The sequence below is a fragment of the Kogia breviceps genome, chromosome 1, assembly GCF_026419965.1.
Source record: "Kogia breviceps isolate mKogBre1 chromosome 1, mKogBre1 haplotype 1, whole genome shotgun sequence".
Classification (NCBI taxonomy): Eukaryota; Metazoa; Chordata; class Mammalia; order Artiodactyla; family Physeteridae; genus Kogia; species Kogia breviceps.
This window is the reverse complement of record NC_081310.1, coordinates 166360387-166384628: the sequence shown is the minus strand read 5'-3', so window position 1 is coordinate 166384628 and position 24242 is coordinate 166360387. Positions and strand designations below refer to the sequence as shown.

At 37.1% G+C, this 24242-nt stretch overlaps 1 pseudogene; it reads left to right on the top strand.

Moving 5' to 3' along the window:
* Positions 1–10044: 10044 nt before the first annotated feature.
* On the top strand, positions 10045–15433 carry LOC131766373 (non-histone chromosomal protein HMG-17 pseudogene; annotated as a pseudogene).
* Positions 15434–24242: the final 8809 nt, after the last annotated feature.

The following is a 24242-nucleotide window of genomic DNA, read 5'->3' as shown; positions in this document are numbered from 1 at the left end:
TGGTATTACTGTTTTTTAAAAAAATTTACTTTATTGACATATAGTTTATTTACAATGTTGTGTTAATTTCTGCTGTACAGCAAAGTGATTCAGTTATACATACACACATATATATATTCTTTTCCATTATGGTTTATCATAGGATATTGAATATAGTTTCCTGTGCTATATAGTAGGACCTTGTTGTCTAACCATTCTGTATATAATAGTTTGCATCTGCTAATCCCATACTCCCAATCCCTCCCTCCGCCATCCCCCACTTGGCAACCACAAGTCTGTTCTCTATGTCTGTGAGTCTGTTTCTGTTTCATAGATAAGTACATTTGTGTCATATTTTAGATTCCTCATATAAGTGATATCATTTGATATTTGTCTTTCTCTTTCTGACTTACTTAGCATGATAATCTCTAGGTCCATCCATGTTTCTGCAAATGGCATTATTTCATTATTTTTTAATGGCTGAGTAGTATTCCAATGCATGAAACCAGAGTGATGTTACTGTTTATTCATTCAATGAATATTTATTGAGCACCTACTATATGCCAGGCACTGTTCTGTATGCTGGGGCTAAAGTGGTGACCAAAGAAGGTAAAGATTCCTTCCCTCAAAGAGCTCACATTCTAATGGGAAGACAGAAAACAAGGTACAGAAGTAATGTGTATATTATGTTGGTAGTACTTAGTGTTAATGAGAAAAATAAAGCGAGGAAAGGGAATAGAAAGTACATATGTGGTCAGTGGTAAGAGGATTGCAATTTTAGATAGGGCGGCCAGGGCAAGGCTTCACCGGGAAGGGGACATTTGAATAAAGCAAAAACTCTAAATAATAAACAATAAAACTAACTCATTTAGTAAAATAATTAAGTAAGATAGCAGCATACAAAATTAACAGGAAGATATGAGAAGTCCAAGAAGAGATGGTAAGAATGAAACTGAAACACTAGCCTTTTTAGTCTCCAGCAAGATGGCATATACTTGGCATGTTTGGCACCACTCCTTAATAAATCTGCAGTTGTCCTCAGAAATCTTTTCAAAATAGTTTTCCCTGTAACAATCATGAAGTGAAGGAAGTTAGTATTGGAGAATAAACATATTTTCTATCTTAAAAAAAATGAAGGGGAATTCCCTGGCAGTCTGGTGGTTAGAACTCTGCGTGTCCACCACAGGGGAAATGGGTTTGATCCCTGGTTGGAGAAGTAAGATCCCACATGTTGCATGGCTTGCCCCGCCCCCCAACAAAAAAAGAAAAAAATTAACAGGCATAGATGAATAGCCATCAGGTATATAAACAATAATCAGTTAGCAGATATGATGGTAGAGAAAAAAACCCGTTTATAATAGTAACATAGAAAATGACTCTTAGGAATAAACTTAGTAAGAAATATAAAACGTCTATATGAGGAAAACTTGAGAACTCTCCTGAAGCATATAAAAGTAGACATAACCAAATGGAAAGATGTCCCTTACTTTCAGATAGGCTGATTCAACACAATAAAATGTCAGGAATTCCCTGGCGGTCCATGGGTTAGGACTCTGCACTTTCATTGCTGATGGCCTGGGCTCAATCCCTGATCGGGGAACTAAGATCCCACAAGCCACGTGGCATGGCCTAAACAAAACAAACAAACAAGCACAGAAAAGTGTCAGTTCTCCTTAAGTTACTTTATAAATTTAATTGTGATCCCCCCAAATGTCAACAAGTTGGTACTAACTTCATATGGGAAAATAAACTTGCAAAAACAGACTGAAAAACACTAAAACAGGAAAGGTATGAGGAGGCACTAGCTCTGTCAGTAATTAAAATATACTCTAAAACCTCTCTAATTAACATAGTGCTGGATTACTTTTGCAGAAAATAAGTGATTTTTTAACAGCTTGGTACTTTATTATTTTTTGACTGAGATAATTAACCTACAGCATTGTGTAATTTAAAGGTGTACAACATGTTGGTTTGCTGTATTTATATATTGCAATATGATTACTATAGTAGCATTAGCTAACACCTTTATCATGTCTCATATTTATTATTTCTTTTTTGTGTTGAAGATAGTTAAGATTTAGTATCTTAGCAACTTTGAAGTTCATAATACAGTATTGTTGACTGTAATCACTATGTTCTGTATTAGATCTCCAAAACTTATTTATCTGTTCACTGTAAATTTGTACCCTTAAACAACATCTCCCTAATTCCCCCCCAACCCCAGCCCCTGGTAGACACTATTCTATTCCCTGTTTTTACAAGTTCTGTTTTTTAAGATTCCACATATAACTGAGATCTTACAGTATTTGTCTTTCACTGTCTGACTTATTTCACTCAGCATAATGCCATCAAGGTCCATCCATTTTGTTCCAAATGGTAGGATTTCCTTCTTTCTCATGGCTGAATAATGTTCCATTGTATATCTATACCACATCTTCTTTATCTATTCATTTGTTGACAGACATTTAGACTATTCATGTTTTGACTACTGTGAATAATGCTGTAGAAAACATGCGTGTGTAGATATCCCTTCAAGATACTGATTTCAATTCCTTCAGATATATACCCAGGTAGTTCAATTTTTAATTTCTTGAGGAACCTCCATACTGTTATCCATAATGGTTGTACCAATTTACATGCCCACCAACAGTGTATAAATGTTCCCTTTTCTCCAACAGTGTATAAATGTTCCCTTTTCTCCATTATCTCTGGTCTTTTTTTTTTTTTTTTTTTTTTTTTTTTTTTTTTTGCGGTACGCGGGCTTCTCACTGTTGTGGTCCCTCCAATTGCGGAGCACAGGCTCTGGACGCGCAGGCTCAGTGGCCATGGTTCACAGGCCCAGCCACTCTGCGGCATGTGGGATCCTCCCGGACCAGGGCACGAACCCGTGTCCCCTGCATTGGCAGGCGGTCTCCCAACCACTGCGCCACCAGGGAAGCCCTATCTCTGGTCTTTTTGATAAAAGGCTTCCTAACAGGTGTGAGGAGATATCTCATTGTTTTGACTTGCATTTCCCTGATGATTAGTGATGCTGAGCACCTTTTCATATACCTATTGGCCATTTGTATGTTCTCTTTGGAAAAATGTCTATTCAGATCCTTTGCCCATTTAAAAAATGGATAGCTTTCTTTTTTTGCTATTGAGCTGTATGAGTTCTTTACATATAGTTCTATATATATATATAATATAGTTCTAATATTTTGGATATTAGTCCCTTATGAGGTATATGATTTGCAAATATTTTCTCCCATTCTGTAGGTTTTTTCAATTTACTGATTGTTTCCTTTGCATGCAGAAACTCTTTAATATAGTCTCACCTGTTTATTTTAGTTTTTGTTGCCTGTGCTGTTGGTGACTTATCCAGGAAATCAGCAATGAGTACTTTTTAAAATCAATAAGATATGTAATTCTTTGACTTATTTTTTATGTGTCTTTCCTAGTGACATTCCTGTGATTTCAAAATATGGGTTTGAGAACCTGACAAGATAGCTTTAGCTTATTTATTTTATTTGCTTGAGCAAATCATTTCTGAATTTTAGTTGTGATAGATAAACCAGAGTTTTATGTGTAATGTCGTAGCACCTGGAGATGTTGAAGTACCACATATAGATGAAATTAATGCAGAGCAACTCCAGTAGATTATTGAGGTAGTCATAGTTTTACCTGTGTGTGCCAAGCATAATTCTTTAAAAGAACAGGCAAAAATCATGTTATCAAAATTTCCAGCTGCCTTGGTAGCCGTGTGCAAGTCCTTGTATTAAGTCATTTGTACTATTCTTTGAAAGTATCAAAACACTTAAAAACCATAGCCCGCCCATGACTGACAGTAGGGCACTCCCAATATTGGGAGAATTTAGCAAGTCAAGTTGTAAAGAAGACATAAAAGACATTGGCAAACAGGACTGGTTAAGTCTACGGGTTTTCTTTTGAAGCCTTTTGTAATCAAAATGAAGAAGAGAAAATTGTTATTAAGGCAGTGTGTGTGCATGTATGTGTATGTATTTTCTTTTAAATTTTATTTTCTAACATTTCTCTCTTTCTAATATGTATATATATGTTAGATATGCTGTTATTTGAAAGAATGACTAGTTTGCACTAAAGAACTCTGTCACTGCATTGAATGAGTCTTTCAGTGGTCACTACTTTCCAACCGTTTTCCTCCAATCATTTTTAAATGTTTTCTTTTTTTTTGGTCACACGACTACCACGGATTGAACCTGGGCCCCCTGCGGTGGAAACGCAGAATCCTAACCACTGGACCTGGTACCAAGGAATTTCCTTAAAATGGTTTTTTAATAATGAAATGTTTGAGGGAATTTCCTGGCATTCCAGTGGTTAGGACTCTGAGCTTTCACTGCCAAGGATGTGGGTACGATCCCTGGTTGGGGAACTAAGATCCCGCAAGCCACAGGTTGCGACCAAAAATTTTTTTAAAAATTAAATATTTGATACATTTAAGTTGGAAATTGCTATTTTAATTTTGTAAAAATAATTTACTAAATTTGAAATTTTATATACACTTTCATCTAAAGTGAAATGAAAATGAATCAGAGGAGAAATATTGGTTTAACTGATAGTGATTATTAACATCTTTTAAAGAAGTATATGCATTTTTTTCTGAAAAAGAATTGAAGGAAATAAGACCAAAACCTGTTAGAAATGCGAGCAAAACACACAAAAATACAATTCACAAAAAATATTAAAATGCCCTTAAACATATGAAAAGATATTCAACCTTACTCATAATAACAGAAAATGCAAAGTAAACCTACTCTGAGATACCATTTCTCACCCATCAGACTGGTAAAAATTAAAACTCATGACACGTTTCTGTTGGTGAGGCTGTAGGGGAACAGACATCCTTATACACTGCTGACGGAAATCCAAGGCCTACAGAGGGGAATTTGGCAATATCTATCAAAACTGCATATGCATTTATCTCTTGACCCATTTATCTCACTTACAGAAGATATGCCTCAAACAATACAAAGATACTTATGGACTAGTTTATTCATTGCAGGATTGTTTGTAATTGTAAAATATTGAAAGCACCATAAATGCCATACAGGAAAGTGATTGAATAAATTATGGTACATCTACACACACGAGTACTATGCTATTGTAAGAAAGAATGTATATGAACAGATACAGAATAATTTCCAGAATATATTGTTAAGTGGAAAAAGCAAAGTGCAAAAGAGTATCTACAGTATACTACCTTTTATGTAAGAAAGAGTGAAAACAAGAAAATATGCATGCATCTGTCTATTTGTGCAAAAGAAGCATAGCATGGAGAGAACAGAAATAAATGAGACTCGTGACTGACACTGGGTGGGTAAGATGAGGTGGAAAGAATGTGGGGATGGAAGTAGGGTACAGAGAATGGGAAAGGGGAGAGATGCTTTGCTGAGTGGGCCTGTTGGTACAGTTCTGAGTTTTAGAATCATCCTAATGTTTTATATACTAAAAACAGAAACAAACAAAAAACCAAAAATAGGGGAAACCTACAATGGAATACAAAGAAACAAATGAAACTAAATGCATTTTTAATGATAAACATAACCACACTGAAGAAGAAAAATAGAGCTAATTCAGATGGCTTTTGAACACAAAATTATATGTACAAACTATCCAGTCAAAGAAAAACAGAAATATGGAGTTATGTTTAATATCGAGATCTGGTTTGTTTTTTTGCAATGGTATGGGCTAGAGATTTTGAAACTTCTCTTTCTGTGTACTCCAGGATTGACTATATAAGCCAGGTTTCTCACTGTTGGAGAATGAAGTTACAAATGTGAAAAGAAGAAAGGCTAGAATGAACCCTGTGTTATTGGATTAAAGTTGGAAGTATTAATATGAATCACGGTTTGGACATGTGTGTGTATGTGTATATGTATATACATATTTCTTAGCTTGGTCCACCAAGAGGTCTAAAAACAGTAACACCTTAGTAGCAAGGAGCTCCTGTAGTGTTTAGATCTTGCTTTAGATCCACACTAAGAGAAACCAACACTTGAAGGCTGGGGTTGGGAAAACACACATGAACTTGGACAATCTTTTTGTGGTAGAAATTAAGAAAGTACTTAAGGAAGGGTGGTAACATGTCAAAAGGACACAGGAGCTAGATTAAAGTGGCTCCCTCTGGCCAAATATGGGACATTTCAAGCATCAAAATAAGTGAGAGTATGGATTAGAATGCATTGAGTAAAATAGGAATCCATGAGTTGATACTGTTATACATAAATAAATAAACAAGGGAGAAGGAGAAACTATTTCTTTCAGTAGAATGCCAACTAATAAATGTAGAAGGATGATTTAATTAGGAATTACTATCTGGCAACCATAATAGTAATAACTGATTCAGGCAAGAATCCTCAAAAGATACTAAAACTAATGGGTAAACTTAACATAGTCTCAAAGATTCTCCCCACAAAGTACTGATTGATCGTGAAAGGAAAAACTGTAACTTTAACCTCCAAGTATTTTGGAATTCTCCAGCTATCTTTCTGTTATTGATTTCTACTTTAAATCCATTGTTGTCTGAGAGCAGACATTGTATGATCTCTAGTCTCTTACATTTGTTAAGGTGTGTTTTATGGCCCAGAATGTGGTCTGTCTTGTTCCATGTGAGCTTATGAAAAATGTGTTCTGTGTTATTGTGGGATGAACTAGTCTATAGATGTCAATTACATGCAGTTGATTGATGGAGCTATAGAGTTCACCTATGTCCTTACTGATTTGCCTGCTGGATCTGTCCATTTCTAATGGAGAAGTATTGAAGTCTCCAACTATAAAAGTGGATTCATTTATTTCAAACATTGTAGTTCTATCAGTTTTGACTCACATATTTTGATGCTCTGTTGTAAGGTACATACACAGGAAGGACTGTTACGTCTTCATGGAGAATTGACCCTTTTTATCGTTATGTAATGCCCTTCTTTATGCCTGATAATTTTCCTTGCTTGGAAGTTTGCTATGTCTTAAATTAAAGCTATTCCAGCTTTCTTTTGATTAGTGTTAGCATGGTATATCTTCCTCTACACCTTTACTTTTAATCTATATGTGTCTTTATATTTAGAGTGGGTTTCTTAATCCCATCCAGTTGGGAAAATCAAGTTGGAGTATGGAACATAACTTGTGATCTCCTTCAAGTGTCTTCATACTCCTCCTTCTCTTTTGCTAAAATGAAAGTATTTTATATCAAGAAAAATTAAAGTGGGTTTCTTGTAGAAATATATAATTATGTTCTTTTATCTACACTGACAATCTCTATCTCTTAATTGGTGTATTTAGACCATTAAAATTTAAAATGATTATTGATATAGTTGGATTAATATCTACCATATTTATTACTATTTTCTATTTGTTGCCCTTGTTCTTTGTTCCTGTTTTTGCCTTCTCCTCTTTTTCTGCCTTTTGTGGTTTTATTGAGCATTTAATATGATTTCATTTTCTCTTTCTTAGCATATCAATAACAATATTTTTAGCATATCAATAAAATTATATTTTTATTTTTTATCTTTATAGTGAAGAAATTTGTGGTGAAAATTAATATCATCAGTAAAAGGACACCAGATATCATACATCTTCTGATACAATGCACTGAGAAGGGCACATCACTTACCCTGTTTTCCTGCCAAAAAATGCATAACCTTAATTAGTCATGAGGAAACATCATAACAAACCCAAATTAAAAGACATTTCAAAATGTACTCTTCAAAAATGTCAAGATCATAAAGGACAAGGAACGACTGAGGAATTGTTCCAGAATAAAGAAGAATTGAGACATTACAACTGAGTGTAACTCATGATTCTAGATTTTCTTTGCTTATAATGAATGTTATTAGTATAATTGGCAAAGAATAAAGCCATTTAGTATTGTATCAGTATTAATTTCCTGATTATGATACTTGTATTGCAGTTATAAAAGAGAATGTCCTTGTTTTTAGGAAATCTGCACTAAACTATTTAGGGGTAGATAAACAGATAAAGCAAATGTGGTAAAATGTTAATATTTGAGGAGTCTGAAGGGTATAGAGGATTCTTTGTACTATTCTTGCAACTTTTCTGTAAATCTGAAGTTATTTCAAAATAAAAAGTTTAAATATTGTGATGGTATTTAGGTTCTTCATATTTAGATAGTATTAGAGCAGAGTGTTATAATAGTTTTATTTTTAAATGTCAATGTTTATAGTACTGCAGAAATTAAATCCTTTGCAACTATTCAACTTACAAGGAAAGTTATAGATATCAACTTAAACATGCGTGACAGTTTTTAGGACAGTGAAACTATTCTGTATACTGTAGTTGGTGGTTACATGTCAATATACATTCATCAAAACCGATAGACTGTGCCATGGGAGGATTGAACCCTAATGTAAGCTATGGACTTCAGGACATAATGATGCGTCAGTGTAGGTTCATCAGTCGGACCAAATGCACCACTCTGGTGTGGGATGTTGACTGTAGGGGAGGCTGTGCATGCGTTGGGGGCTGGAGGTATATGGGAACTCTGTACTTTCTGTACAATTTTCCTGGGAACCTAAAACTGCCCTGAAATATGAAAGTCTATTTAAAAGAAATGTATGAGAGAATATATACTTTTTCAAAGTCTTTTAGGGATAAGTGAGCCAAAAAATTTGAGATAACTTCCCAGGAGGATTTGTGCACGTGTTCACCAGAATAATTGTGTAGGAACAATAATAGCAGCATTTTTACAATAACCTCAGCAATCCTATTGTCCATCCACAGCAGAATAGATAAATATATTGTAACATTTCATAAGATGGAAAACTATTCAGCAATGAAAATGAATGAACTACAACACCACAAATGAATCTTGTCCCCTGAGTGCATGAAGCAAGGTACAAATGATACCATTTGTATAAAGTTTTAAAAAAAAGCCAAAATAACTATATTGTTTAGAGACATATGTATGTGATAAAACTACAAAGAAAAACAAACACGTAATTAACATAAAAGTCAGGATCATAGTTACCTCTAGGGATAGAAAGGGACATGTGATCTGGAGAGAAGTCTTGTATGGGTGAGAGGCTGCCTTTGGGGTGCTAGCTAAGTTCTATTTTTTGATCTGGGTGGTGGTTAAATGAATGATCACATTAGAATTAGTCATTGTACATCAAAAAGACAACAAATAAGAGAAAAGGGAACCCTCATGCACTGTTGGTGGGAAAGTAAATTGGTGGTTGCCCTAGGGAAAACAGTATGGAGGTTCCTCAGAAAATTAAAAATAGAATTACCATATGATCCAGCAATTCCACTTCTGAGTATTTACCCAAAGAAAACAAAAACACTAATTCAAAAAGATACATACAAACCAATGTTCATTGCACCACTATTTACAATAGCCAAGATGTTGAAGCAACCTAAGTGCCCATCAATAGATGAATGGCTAAAGAAGATGTGGTATATATATACAATGGAATATTAGCCATAAAAAATGAAATCTTGCCATTTGTGACAACATGGATGTATCTAGAGGGTATTATGCTAAGTGAAATAAGTCAGACAGAGAAGGACAAATAACACATGATCTCATTCATATGTGCAATCTAAAAAACAAGCAAATAAAACAAAACGAAGCAGACTCATAGATACAAAGAACATATGGCTTGTTGCCAGAGGGGAGGGGTGGAGTGGGGGAGAAATAGGTGAAGAGGATTAAGAAATACAAACCTTCAGTTAGCAAATAAATAAGCCACAGGGATGTAATAAAGAGCATAAGGAATATGGTCAATAATATTGTAATAACTTTGTATGGGGACAGATGGTAACTAGACTTATCCTGGTGACCATTTAATAATGTACAAAAATGTCAAATCACTATGTAGTACACCTGAAACAAATATAATATTGTATGTCAACAATATCTCTATTTTAAAAAATGCTGAAAGACTACAAAAATGCATTTTGATTACAAAAAAGAATTAGTTGTACTTTACATTTATATTTTATGCACTTTAACGTGTGTTATATTTCACAATAAAAGAGTTCTTAAAATAAATAGTGCTTTTATAAGGGATTAAAAAAAAAACACGAAGCACAATGTCAAATTTTCATGACAGCAGTCTCCTGGTGTCCTTTCCTGAATTTGGCAGACAGGATTGCCAGAGGAAAAGCATTGATTGGAGGGTGGGGGACAAAAGCACTAGTGTGACCTGGCAAAGGTAAAGGGGCCATGGCATCAGCTAGAGCAGCGGTCCGCAACATTTTGGCACCAGGGACTGGTTTCGTGGAAGACAATTTTTCCATGGACGGGGGTGGGAGTGGGGGTGGTTCGCGCGGTAACGTGAGTGATGGGGAGCGATGGGGAGCGGCAGATGAATCTTCGCTCGCTCATCCGCCGCTCACCTCCTGCAGTGCGGCTGGTGGAGGGGGGGAGCAGTTGCGGACCCCTGAGCTAGAGCACTTAAACTTTAGTGTGCTCACAGACCCCTGGGCATCTTGCTGAAATGCAGACTCTGAATCCGTAGGTCCGGGGATTCTGCATTTCCTATTTATATATTTATTTATTTTTGGCTGCCTTGGATCTTGGTGCTGCGCATGGGCTTTCTCTAGTTACGGTGAGCAGTGGCTACTCTTCGTTGCGGTGCGCGGACTTCTCACTGCAATGGCTTCTCTTGTTGTGGAGCACGGGCTCTAGGTTCACAGGCTTCTGTAGTTGTGGCACATGGACTCAGTAGTTGTGGCACACAGGCTTAGTTGCTCCGCAACATGTGGGATCTTCCCCGGGCTCGAACCCTTGTCCGCTGCATTGGCAGGCGGATTCTTAACCACTGTGCCACCAGGGAAGTCCGTGGGATTCTGCATTTCTAAGAAGCTCCTGGGTAACACCCATGATGCTGGGTTCACAAACCACGTTCTGAGTAGCATTTCTACACGGAAAGTCAGTATAAGATTTTTAAAGAATAGTACATATTTGGGGTGGGGGCAGAGGGGGTGGCTACAGCAAAAGGTAAGGCATATACAGAGCATAAAGGACCATAGAAAATTTTACTCCTCCAGAGGTGAAAAATTCCTGTTTTTCCACAATGGTCTACAATTATGCATCACACCAAGTAGAATAAATAGGAATAAATATAACAGATTCATGAGCAGCAAAGGAATAAGCTGGAGCAAGAGCAATAAGTTCATCCTCTTGTGTGCAGGATGTGAAAGGCGGAGGAACCCTCTTTACATCCTCCTGCTGAAACCGGAACTTCCTGAGGGGAACTTTCCTTGAGAATCTCACGAACCTGTTGGTATTTTAGGAGGGGTTAACATAGAGTGGTGTTAGCTTTAATAACTGCAAAGCCATCATGAGCTTCTCTCTTTGTTGGAAGTGGAAATAGGCTGGATTTAACAACGGCAATAATCATATGACCATAAGAAGTGACATTTCATATCTGCTTTGCTGGGTGCTAGTGAATATCATTGTTTGTTTTCACAGGATGTGAAAGATCTGCTGTAGGAGGAATGCTCCATCAGTGCTAACCAAACAGAAGTCAGATGGCAGATTGACTGCCACTGGTGAGTTCCATCCCACATCCAAGGAAGACACAATTCTAATCTTACACAAATGTTTCCAGAGAACTAATGAAGAGGGAACACTTTCCATGTGATTTTATGAGGCCATCATAACCTTGATGCCAAAACCTGACAAGGACACTTTCCAATTTTAGTATATGTGCTGCCGAAGCGAGCACGACAAGGACACTTTGAGGAAGGAAGATTATAGACTGGCCAATCTCACCCCTAAATATAAATACAAAATTCTTAAACATAACATTAGCACACTATGTCATTGGTCTCAATTATTTGTTGCCCCATCCTATGGGAGAACTATACTTCTAATTCTCTGTGGGCATCAGGCGTGGTCAAAGGACTTCCTTAAGGCAATAAAATGTGAGCAAAAGTGACCCATGACCTTTTCAAGCGGAAGCTTTAGGAGCCATTGTGTGGTTCTACCATTGATCCTTCTGTGATATGAGTAGGGTGGCCAAGATAAGGACTGCTCTACCTTTTTGGGTTCCAGAATGAAGAAAATGTGAATACTGCAGCCAAAATTTAACCTGAGCATGAAGTAAACCCTGTTGCTCCAAACCATTAAGATCTGCGCATTGTCTGTTACTGCAGAAATGGAGAAAGTGTAAGAGGATCAGCTGCTTAGCCTGGTGGTCATTGGTCTGGTTGATGATGTCATTGATGGGCCATTAGCTGCTTCTGGGTAATATAAACAAAAGAACTATGCACAGGTATAAATAACAGTCTAAAAAGGCTGGCAAATCTTTGTTCACATATGGGCAGTCTCAGATGACACAAGCAAAGACAGGGAAAAGGAAGTAGTGATCGATATTGACATGACAAAGTAGGAAACCAAATTATGACATTAATGGACACTCCAGGACATAAGGATTTCACCCCAGATATAATTAGAGGAGCTGTCCAGGCTGAGGTGGCTGAGATGTGGATACTGGCAGGAAAGGAGTTTGAAGATGGATCATGACCTCCCGATTCATCCCTTAAAGAAACACAGATCCATCTACCCCAAAGAATCTGTTTAAGCTTGCACTCAGCAAAGAGCTCAACTCATCTTTAGTAATGAAACTCCTGCCTCTAATGGATTTCCTGTGCTGTTATACTGTTAAGCTGTAAGTGCAGCTGTCATTATTTAAAGATTGAGTAGTGTCTTTAAAAAAAAATACTGATGATGCCACAAAGGAAAAAGAAAACTGATTTGTTAACTAATAGCCAGACGCAATGATACAGATATAGACTCTATGTTTTCTGTTTTGTTTTTATTTTTAATTAGGGTAAAACATAACATAAAATTTACCGTCTTCATTATTTTTAAGTGTACAGTTCAGTAGTGTTAAGTATATTCACATTGTTGTGCAACCGGAACTTTTTCATCTCGCAAAACGGAAACTCTATACTCATAAAACAACAACTCCCCATTTCTTCTTCCCACCCAGCCCCTGGCAACCAGCATTCTACTTTCTGTCTCTATGGATTTGACTACTCTGGGTGCCTCATAGAAGTGAAATCATGTATTCTGTCTTTTTGTGACTAGTTTATTTCACTAGAATAATGTCTTCACGTTTCACCCATGTTATAGCACGTGTCAGACTTTCCTTCCTGTTAAAATTTAGTTTAATATTTTCCCCTTTATTGAGATGTAATGGACATATAGCACTGAATAAGTTTAAGGTATACAGCATAATGACTTGACATACATATACTGTGAAATGATTACCACAATAAGTTAACATCCACTACCTCATATAGTTACCAAAAAATTTTTTTTCCTTGTGATGAGAACTTTTAGGATCTAGTTTCTTAGCAACTTTCAAATATGCCACACAACAGCATTAACTATAGTCACCATGTTGTACATTACATGCCCAGTACTCATTTATCTTATAACTAGAATTTGTACCTTTTGACTACCTTCATTCAATTCCCCCACCCTTTTCCTTCCTTTCTAAGGCTGAACAATAGTCCACTCTGTGTATATACCACATTTTATTTATCCCTTCACAGACTCAAAACTTTTGAGATATACAAAGTCTTTCAAAAGCTAGAGAGATACAGCCTGTTTCAGTGTCTGTGTAACAGCTGCTGGGTGTGGTTGCTGAATATAAGAATGAGAGGTCAGGATTTCTGCCAATTCACCTAAACACCCAGAAGGTTTAATCTCTGCTTTCAAAAATTCTGTTTACTTAAGCTAAAGAAACAATGTGCACTTGAGATTTTTTTTAATGAGAGAGGAAAAAAGCTATGATAATTGCTAGAAATTATTAATAACCATTCTTTTAGAAAATTAAAAAGTGCTAACAAATAAAGAAGAGGTAAGATTGCCCTTTCTCATCAAAAATTGGATTTTCCTATGAAATTTTAGTAAGTGGAATTAAGTTGTTGAGATTTATGGAAACTCTGCCAAATATGTATTAAAAGACATTGCATCAAGGTGAAATAAGCTCTATTTCCAATCAAACTGTAAATAGTTCCAGTTTTCTCTTTTGATTTGCAATTTTACTGCATACTTTTAAAGGAAACAACTAAAGTGGATCTAATTGTTAAAGTAGTAGAACATTGACCTGTACCCTTTTGTTCAGATAACTGTAGGAGAAGACTGGCTGGAGGTTTCAGAAAAGAGATTTTGGTGTTGAATGTAAGAGAGTTCCTCCTCTAACATGTACATTTAAAAAAATTAATCTGAAATTTGTGGAAGCTGTTCCAGTAGTAACCAAGATTTAGAATTTCAGATGTGTAAATCCAACTGATAAAATAAAATACCTTTAGTTTGAACATTCAAAATATCAATCAACTTGATTCACCACATTCACAAATCATAAGAGAAAAATCATATGACTGTTTCAATAGACATAGAAAAAGCATTTGATAACATTTAATATCTATTCCCCAAAACTCCTAACAAACTAAGAATAGAATGACATTTCCTTAGTCTGATAAAAGTTGTTTACAAAAACCCTGTAGCAAGCAACAAAGCTTTCCTTTTGAGATTGGAACAAGACATGAATGCCTGAAATCATCACTTCTATTCAACATTGTCCTTGAGGTCATAGCCTGTGATGTATGAAAAGGAACAAAATTAAAAGATAAAGGACTGTAAAGGAAGAAACAAAACTGGCTTTATTTGCAGATCCTATGATTATATGTATTTAAAAACCTTAAGTAATGTAAAGATAAATAATTAAAACTTAGCACAGTTGCTAGACATAAAACCAACACTAAAAAGTCAATTGTATTTCTATATACATTCCTGTAAGAAAGGAAAAATTGAAATTAAAAAAAATTCACAATGGCATAAAAAAAAAATGAAGTCCTAGGAATAAGTTTACCAAAATATGTGCAAGACCTCTTCAGGGAAAATGATAAAACTTTAATGAGATACATTATAGAAGATCTAAGTAGATGGAAAGATATGTTTATGTATTGGAAGAGTAATATATTTAGTTTCTTCAAATAGATTTATAGATTCAATGCAATACCAAAGAAAATGCCAGCATGACAATAATGTCATAAAATATTTGTGGGAATGTAAATGGATAAGAATTACCAATTACCAGAGCAGTGAAGAAGAGAGGCAAAAGTGACCCCTGGACTGACCAAAGCTGGTGCACCACTGCATCCCCGTGTCCAGAGTCTATGTCCCGTCTCAACCAGGCCCAAGAGAAAATCTGAAGGGGATGCTAGAGATAAAGCCAAGGTGAAGGACAAACCACAGAGATCTGCAAGGTTATCTGCTAAACCTGTTCCTCCAAAGCCAGAGTCCAAGCCTAAAAAGGCCCCTGCAAAAAATAGAGAGAAGGTACCCAAAGGGAAAAAAGGGAAAGCTGATATTGGTAAGGATCGGAATAACCCTGCAGAAAATGGAGATGCCAAAACAGACCAGGCACAGAAAGCTAAAGGTGCTGGAGATACCAAGTAAAGTGCGTGCATTTTTGATAACTGTGTACTTCTGGTGAGTGTACACTTTGAAATACTATTTTTTTAAATCAAGTTTTATAAAAATGCAAAAAAAAAAAGAATTACCAATTACTTCCTGAAAAAAACCGAGACAGTAGGACCCACACTACTAGGCAGTAGTATTTATTACAAACCTATCATAATTAAGATAGTGTGGTATTACCAATGTTCATAGCAGCATTATTTACAATTGCCAAGATATGGAAGCAACCTGAGTCTCCATCAGCAGATGAATGGGTAAAGAAGATGTGGTATATATACAATGGAATACTACTCAGCCATAAAAAAGAAAGAAATGTTTGCCATTTGCAGCAACATGGATGGACTTGGAGGGCATTATGCTAAGTGAAATAAGTCAGACAGAGAAAGACAAATACTGTATGATATCACTTATATGCAGAATCTAAAAATACAGCAAACTAGTAAATATAACAAAAAAGAAGCAGACTCACAGATGTAGAGGACAAACTGGTGATTACCAATGGGGAGTCCGGGAGGGGCAATATAGTGGTGGGGCAGTGGGAAATACAAATTATTGGGTGTAAGATAGGCTACGAGGATGTATTGTACAACACAGGGAATATAGCCAAAATTCTGTAAAAATTGTAAATGGGGTGTAACCTTTCAAAATTGTATAAAAAGTAAAAAGTAATTTTTAAAAAGATAGTGTGGTATTAGTGTAGAAACTGGCCAATGGAAAAGTATGGGTTTGGACAAAGGAAGCCCATACTTATCTGTTATCCAAGAGGACTATCCAGCCCTGGGTACCTCCTCATATAGACCATTACCTTCCTTGGAAATGTTATTCTCTAAAGTCTGGAGTCAAAGTCTCCTTCAAGAAGTATGACAAGGGCTGGAATAAATGCCCATAATAAGAGCAGGAAGAATGCCTCAGGCTACAAGCATTTGGGAACATTCTCCTAGGAGATTTTGTAACTTAGTTTATACAAGGAGCACATTCAAATAGAGTCAATATAGAGCCTCCACCATCCATGATTGTACCTCATAAGAACATACCTTGTTCTGATAATTCTCAGCTCATACTGGGAAAAACCACTCACATCTGTACCTGGAGGAGAGAACAACTTCTCAGTTAAATCTGGTCTGACCCTCTCTTAGCTCGATCAATTCAATGACAATGGTTATAAAAAGATGTTGAAATGGACTTTTTCCTGTTATTCTAGAAGGTCCATTAGGACCAAAGCTGAGAACAAGACAGCATCAGGTGTTTGATAATTAAGGCCTGGCCACCCCTTTGAGGACTTAAGAGGTAAACCACTAGCTCTGCTACCCCTAACCACCATTCCAAAACCCCCTCTCAAAGAAAGCAGAAAAAAAAGGAGGAAGGAGAGAGCGAATGAGGGGGGTTATCAGATATATGAGTCTTTGGCCTAGGGAGAAGAGCTATGGCTTTTCATTTCCCTTCATGCTGGGGAGGAGATTTCATGCCCCTCCCCAAGAAAGGGTGGTCCAAGAGAATCACTTGTAGGGATACTGGAGGTAATCACACAAGGAGACTGGCATCTCATGCCCATGCTGGACATGAAATGGACTTGGTCTACCTTCTGTGTCTGGTTGAGCAGGAAGAAAGGAAACAGGATGGAGATGGCAGGGTAGCAAGAGAGTACTACCATGGAGCAGCCTGTACTCCTATGATTTGGAGTTTCCTATAGGCCAGTGGCTACCAGCTGAGTTTACACTATGCTGCCACTTCCCTACTCAAGAGTACTGGATGAGGACACCCCACCAACCGGAGGCTATGGAGTGTACTACTCCCATCCCAACTTCATAAGAATCATCATCTCCAACCTGATGCCACACATTTTTTGATTCCATCTTATTCCAATTTCCACTCCCATTCTACCTCCACTCGTATCCCCATCTCTATACCCCTTTCCTCATCTCCATTCCCCCATCCCTACAGATCCATCTTCCCATCTTCATTTTCATTCCCATACTTCTCCTCCTCTATCCCCCTCTCTATCCTCAGATTCTACCCCATCCCCATCCCTATCTGGTCTCCATTCCACCCACATCTCCATCTAAATTTTTATCTTCAGTTTCATCCATCTTTATCACCAGCTCCTGCTTCTTCCAGGGTTCATTCCTATCCCGTTCCAATATTCATCCTTGGTGAATCTCAATCTTCATTGCTATCTCCATCCTACCTCCAATGCACCCCATCCCTATTCTTACATATTTCCTTTCCATCCTCACTTCATCCAAGGTGAAAATTGAGAAAGATTCATGAAGAAGTCTAAAAGTTTGGAGGAATGTTGGGGACTATGAAAGTTGATGATCCCTCCATACAAAATTTCCTCCCCAGATTCCAAGTGAGAAACTTCAAAAGAAATCACTCACATTAAATTTCAGATAGAACTTCTCCACTGTTCATGGTACGTGTAGGGCAGGGTAGGGATTGGAATAGGAAGTTGGAGGGAGTAGAAGGGAGGTAAGGCAGCCTGAGAGAGATACAAAGACAAAGACACAAAGAGAGAAGCTAGGATAAGTCAGAGACCAGAAGAGGCAAAAGAGAAAGAAACATATGGAGTAAGAGATCTCAAGTCTGACTTAATCTGAGCCTCTTTCCATTCCTTCCCCCTCTTCCACAGGTCAGGCTTTGATACAAGGAATTTAGAGAAGGGAAAAGTGTGGTCTGCCTTTTCATTCAATCCTTTGTCTGTTCAGCATTTTTGTTGTTGTTGTTGTTTTGTTTTGTTTTTTTTCCCAAATGAATATGAAAGGAGCTGGAAATGGACAATTATCTGGCTGCAGAGATGGTCCTGTTTGGGATGGAAACGGAGAAGTTGGGGGTGGGGTGGAGATGAGAATAGAAGTGGCACTGTAGTGATGATGATGAGTTGACGAACATGCGACTAGAGTTTTAAATTATACTGAATGACTAGAAAGCTAATGAGCCTACCCAAGACATTAAAGCACTGGAAAGGTAAAGGTGACAAAACCGAGTTGAAGGCAGTGATTAGAGGATAATAACGGTTTTATGTTTCTACCCCAACCGAGTTTTAGACCATTCAACAAGCCAGTTAACTGCTGTGTAGAGTCTCTTCCTTTTCCTAAGACTTTGCTATGAGTTCTCCTGACCTTACCTGATAGTGACCTGAGAGGTTTCAAAAGACAGATAAATCCATACTAAGAAAGCCTGGCTAAGACATTCTGAAAGGTTTCTTCCCTTATGTTAGAGCTAGGAATTCAGAAGTGGAAGTGCTGTCCAGTTACCTTCTGATAAGATTAGTGGTAGAATCTCAAGGGTTGTTCAAGCAATGTCTTTTCTTGACTCCTGGAATGAATCTTAAGAAGCACTGGACCATTACTTCTGCTAACTCTGCTTCTTCCTTTTTCCTTTTGATTCTTTGTTTTGGTTTCTGGTTATTGGTCAAGTCTGTTTGTGACTTGTCTAACTTGTCTTTTGGGCTGAGTCCCTTTCCATAGCCAGTCCATGAAGGGAGGGACCAGACCACTAGGCCAGGCTGGACTGCATTGGCTGAGAGGGCAGTCTAAGTACACAAGAATTTAACTGGGGTGGTCCAATGGTTAGGATTCCATGCTCTCACTGCCTGGGGCCCAGGTTCAAATTCATGGTGGGGGAACTAGCTTCGGTGCAGCCAAAAAAAAAAAAAAAAAAAAATTTAATTGTGCAGGGGTGATGAGTTTTTTTTTACCACGGGTAGCAGCAATGGTCAGGAATCTAGTCTTATGATTTGACATTTGGTGATCTCTGCCAGGTGGATGATGAGATCTCTCTGTTGGGTGAGGAGAGATGACAGAGATTTTTTTTGGTTCATTGGTTCTTTTTATTTGTCTGATTGTTTATTTGTGAGATCAAGTCACTTAAAATATTTTGTGACCAGCAGAAAGGAGAAGAGCCCTTTGAGATCTGGACTGGTGAGTTTTTGTGATTCTGTGTCTACTCTGACTAGTGGCTCAAGTTGTAGAACTGAAGTTGCAAACTCCAGACAGTTTGTAGGCTGATAAATGAGAAGAGCCTTAAATCTCATTATTCCAGCTTGGAATATTTTCCTACCTCCTAAAGGTGTTAACAAATTAGATTATAAACTCTCAAATTAAGGGAGATATGTTCTGATTGGTTTATAGAGACTAACAAGAGCTTTCATAAATCCAATATTGCCCAAACTCCCAGACCACAAAGAAACTGAACTTTTAATACTTTAAATGGGTTAAACAAAACAAAACAAAAACCACTTTCTCATAGAAACTACTAGCTTAGAAGCAATTTTATACAGAATCCAAGTTCATGTCATCAAGTAAGCTTTAATCCTTAGTCAGAATCATCTGAAAATGTTGTCTTTAAAAACAAACATGTCATTTTCCAGATTTTACCAGTGTAGAGTACAATACAAATATACAATTTAGTTTATTTGATTTTTTAAGTTTGCTTTTGTTTTCCCATGAAGAGAAAAGTTGAAATGAACATTCTGATATACAATATACTCCTCTAACACTGTTGCTCGATCACCTTTATTATAACTTTTACCAAAGTGACTAGGTTCTGCTTCAGGGAGAGAACACTGAGAACTGTCTATCACGAACAAATATTTTATCAAAACTTTTAGGTTCCTGGACCCAATTCTGTGTGTGTGTGTGTGTGTGTGTGTGTGTATAGACTTCCCCACAACAACAAATAATTCTCGGACACCAGGTGGGTGTCCTACAATTCAACTCAATTCTGACACTATCTACCCGGAGGCAGCATCAGATCCCACATGTTAAGGGTTCAGACCCATAAGCCCCCCACCCCACCCTGCTCTTCTCTAGGGGTTGTTACCTGTGCTTCTGACCGACTGGCTACAGATTGGAAGTTCTAATGACCCACTCCTTCTGTGGGCTTGAGTAATTTCCTGGAGAGGCTCACAGAATTCAGAGAAATATTTTATTTACTAGATTACTGGTTTACTACAAAAGGTTATAACTCAGAACAGCCAGATGGAAGAGATGTATAGGGCAACGCAAGGGTAAGGGTGCAGAGCTGCCATTTCCTTTCCAGGCTCTCCCAGAACCTACCAGAATCTCCATGTAACCCAGAAGCTCTCTGAACGCCATCCTTTTGGGTTTTTATGGACACTTTATTACATAGGCATGATTGGTTAAACCATTGGCCATTGCTCCTCACCCCCCTCCCAGAAATCAGAGTGGTGGGACTGAAAGTTCCAATCCTCTAATCACATGGTTGGTTCCTCTGGTGACCAGCTCCCATCCTTAGGTGATCACAGGCATTCTAAAAGTCACTTCATTAACATAACAAAAGACACCTTTATTACTCTCATCACTTAGGAAATTCCAAGGGTTTTAGGAGCCAGAAACAAGGGGAAGACAAAATATATATTTCGTATTATAAATCACAATTTATAATATTTCTTGTTATAAATCACAGAATCACAAACCAAAGGAGTTTATAAGAACACATGAAATAACCCCCACTGCTATACACATCCCTTTTATACCTTCTTAAGTGGCAATTTGACTGACACAAAGATCTAACTACTTCATAACATATAAAAATAAGAAGCAAAGCTAGATATAGGCTATACCTCATGACCAATGTTTGAGCATCCTATTTTACTTAGAAATTACCCATATATCCAAAATTATACTTACCATTTATACTAGATTTTAAAATTAACCAAGGATCTTGGGAATTATATATAAGCTGACATATTACAGAACCTAATTAATGTTGTTATCAAAAAGTTTGTCAGAATTATACTTCAGTTTAATTAAACACATAAGTTTATGTTTTTCTAATCTTTTGTTTCAAAACAGCTTTGTTGATACCATACAACTCACACATTTAAGGTGTATGATTCAATGCTCTTGGTATATTTCATTATTAATTTTAAAAAATTGTGGTGAAAGAATACAAAAACACTAATTCAAAAAGATTTATGCACCCCTGTGTTCACTACAGTATTATTTACAATAGCCAAGAAATGGAAACAATCTAAGTGTCCATCAATAGATGAATGGATAAAAAAGGTGTGGTATGCATATATATATATATACACACACACACACATACATACACAATGGAATACTACTCAGCCACAAAAAAGGTTGAAGTCTTGCCATTTGTGACAACAAATGGATGGATCTTGAGGGTATTATGCTAAATGAAATAAGCCAGACAAAGACAGATACTGTATGATTTCACTCATATGTGGAATATAAAAAACAAACAAAAAAACCCAAATAAATGAACAAACCAAACCAAGCAAAAATAAACATGTTGATACAGAGAACAGAGTAGTAGTTTGACCAGGGGATAGGGGTAAGGACAGGCAGGAAGGAGGAATGGGTAAAGGGGATAAACTGTGTGGTGATGGATGAAAACTAAATTTTTGGTTGTGAGCACACTGTAGTCTATATAGAAGTAGAAGTATAATGTTATACACATGAAGCTCATGTAATGTTACAAACTAGTGTTACCTCAATTAAAAAATAAATTTAAAAAATTTCTCTGATATGAAAAAAATGTGGTAAAATATATGTACAGTAAAAATGTACATTTTAACCATTTTAAAGTGTACAATTAAGTCGCATTAATTGCATTCACAATGTTGTTCAATCATCAGCACTAATTCTTTTTTTTTTTTTTTTTTTTTTTGTGGTACGCGGGCCTCTCACTGTTGTGGCCTCTCCCGTTGCGGAGCAGAGGCTCTGGACGCACACGCTCCGCGGCCATGGCTCTCGGGCCCAGCCGCTCTACGGCATGTGGGATCCTCCCAGCCCTGGGCACGAACTTGTGTCCCCTGCATAGGCAGGCGGACCCTCAACCGCTGCGCCACCAGTGAAGCCCAGCACTAATTCTTTCCAAAATTTTTCATTGTCCCAAACAAAAACTCTGTAATCACTAAGCAATAACTTCACATTCAACCCAAGCCCCAGCCCAGGTAACCACTAGTCTACTTTCTGTCTATGTGAATTTGCCTATTTATTTATTTATTTTATTTTTTGGCCGTGCCACGCGGCATGCAGGATCTTAGTTCCCTGACCAGGGATCGAATGCAGGCCTCCTGCAGTGGAAGCACAGAGTCTTCACCACTGCACCACCAGGGAAGACCCTGAATTTGTCTATTCTAGATATTTCATGTAAGTGGGATCATAACAATATTTATCCTTTTGTGCACGGCTTCTTTGACTTATCATAATGTTTTCAAGGTTCATTCATGTTGTAGCATGTGTCAGAATTTCATTCATTTTTATGGCTGAATAATATTTCATTGTTTGATAGATCACATTGCTTATCAATTCATCTGTTGATGGACACTTGGGTTGTTTCCATCTTTTGGCTATTGTGAATAATGCTGCTGTGAACATTGGTGTGCAAGTCCTGCTTTTCTTAATCTTAAACATTATATGGAAGTGATGTTAGCAGGGGTTCAATAAGTATCCATCCTCCTTTTTACCAGTATGAAATTGGAAAAATCTATTCTGCAGTCATGCCCATTCCTGGAATATTATATTTGAGAATACATCTCATTCAGTCTGGCAAACCTGATTAATGAGAGAGGGTTTCAATTTATATGTGGAATCAAATCCCGCAAAGCCCTTCCGGGAACCTGAAGTGGCATCTTACCTGTTCTGTGGTATAGCGTTGCAGACTTTCAGGTAGTAAGGAAGGTCCTTTCTGGCATGCCAAACCTCAGCAGATTTGGGGAATCTTGAGAAAGGATTCTTTATAGCTGCTGTAGGTGAAACATGGTGGAAATAATTCTGGGGGGTTTTCCAAGCCATAGGATTGAAGGGCAGATAATAAAAGTCTTTAAAAGTCTAATCCTAGGGCTTACCTGGTGGCACAGTGGTTGAGAGTCCGCCTGCCGATACAGGGGATACGGGTTCGTGCCCCAGTCGGGGAAGATCCCACATGCCCCGGAGTAGCTGGGCCCGTGAGCCATGGCCGCTGAGCCTGTGTGTCCGGAGCCTGTGCTCCGCAACGGGAGAGGCCACAACAGTGAGAGGCCCGCGTACCGCAAAAAAAAAAAAAAAAGTCTAATCCTAGATTCCTTATGAAGTCTCTGGACAAAAGTTACTTCTCTGGCCTTAGTAGTTGTTTATCAGCGTGTCACTCAAGCTCTGCTGCTTGATATAAATGAATCAGGCCAAACACTGTGAGGCCAGCCTTACTCTGTGATCAGGAATAATCTTTGGAGAATGTTTATGATCACAGTGGGGGACTATTAAGAAAAATTCTATAAAACTGGTAATAAGGCAAAAGGACGACTACATGTCCTTTCTTTTAAAGTTTTTTTTAAAAACTTCTTATTTTGAAACAATTTTCAATTTTCAGAAGAATTTCAATGATAGTACAGAGTGTTTCCATATACCTGTCATCCAGCATCTCACATCTTACGTAACCATGTACTTTTTTTTTTTTTTTTTTAGTTTTTCAAAGTTAGTATTTTATTCATTAAAGCTATAATGGTAAAAAGCCCAGTTAATCCTTAAGCTTTTATTTCATATGGTGATCATATTATTCTTTAAAGATATAATTTCTATTAGTTTATATTCATATAATTTAATACAAATTTTATATAAACTCAAACTTATACAATTCTAATATTTCATATTATTCTATTTTTATGTCCAGGAAATTTTATTAATCATTTTAAGGTGGCTTTTATCATTCTTTTACATTTCCTTAAGTTTTCATTGCATGCACAACATAACTATTCAGTTTTCTTTTCTTGATTGGTTTTTCTAAGGGTTTATCAATTTTATTAATCATTTCAAAACAT